This window comes from Bactrocera neohumeralis, unplaced genomic scaffold (genome assembly GCF_024586455.1).
Source record: "Bactrocera neohumeralis isolate Rockhampton unplaced genomic scaffold, APGP_CSIRO_Bneo_wtdbg2-racon-allhic-juicebox.fasta_v2 cluster09, whole genome shotgun sequence".
In the NCBI taxonomy this organism is placed as follows: Eukaryota; Metazoa; Arthropoda; class Insecta; order Diptera; family Tephritidae; genus Bactrocera; species Bactrocera neohumeralis.
The window spans coordinates 16,850,151-16,851,220 of NW_026089622.1; the positions used below are offsets into that span (position 1 = coordinate 16,850,151).

General features: G+C 37.6%; 1 pseudogene; it reads left to right on the plus strand.

The window, feature by feature from the left end:
- On the plus strand, nt 1-203 carry LOC126764777 (small nucleolar RNA U3; annotated as a pseudogene).
- The last annotated feature ends 867 nt before the right edge of the window (nt 204-1,070 follow it).

The window sequence follows — 1,070 nt, forward strand, 5'->3', positions numbered from 1 at the left end:
AAGGCTATACTTTACAGGATTATTTCTGTAGTTAGTCTTCATTTACATTTTTTGGAAATCGACCCGCGATGACGAGGTATATCGTTTTATCTGACAGCGTGAGGTTTAAGAAGTTCATTTCTAATTGTGTCTTGTGGCATATTAGAAATGATATTTCTTCGAAAATCGTTCGCTTACAACGGATAAAACGACTTCTGAGTGGTGATTTTAATGAATAAATTCCTTTTGGTTGAAATGCTCTGCGTTGGCCGTTGAAAAGTTAAGACTATACTTCTCAGGATCATTCATTCCTTTTATTTCTTAAAAGAAATTAATGATCTTTAGATATATGCATATTTTCAATATTTCGTTGTCATTTCCATATTCGTAGCAATGGAATTTCTATGGCATAAGTAAAGTAATGGCCGCCGATTGTCACCCCTTGCCGCTGTAGCAGCTTCGCCTACAAACATGTGTAAATATGTATGTATGTATACGTAAAATCGTGAATACATATCGACGCAGATTTTTGCGAGAAGCACCAGAAAGTTGTGCAATTTATGATTTTTAGCTTTTGCCATCGTCGTGAAAAGACGACTTGTTGGCAAAGGCATGCTCGGGGAGATAATAAATTATAATAAATTTATAAAATGTGAATTTAAGTTTTCTAGATTTCTTTCATACAAAATGATATGCATTTCTTGGAATATCACTAAGAAGTATAACTTCATCCGCGCGTAGGGACTCCACGCACTTTTTTTTTAATATTGGTTTCCACACCCTGACACTGCGGCGAAATCCGGGACTCACGTCCCTTTGGCGGGAAGTCACAAAAAGAAAGTGCGGACGTTGCGGTTTAAGAAAAATGAATAGTTGCGGTCGAACGTTTGCTTCACGGATGAAATGATAAGAAGCAAGATCCCGTTCGGATCTATCCCTTTTAATAGTTTGGGTGGTGAATATTTGATCATTACGAGTCGTCTCGTTGATGATCGTATGGTTGTTGTGTTGTAATGATGAACGGTGTTAGGTACTGTGTTTGATGCGTGTGTGTGTAATGGTGTGTGTTGTCAACTGTTGTGTGATGAGGT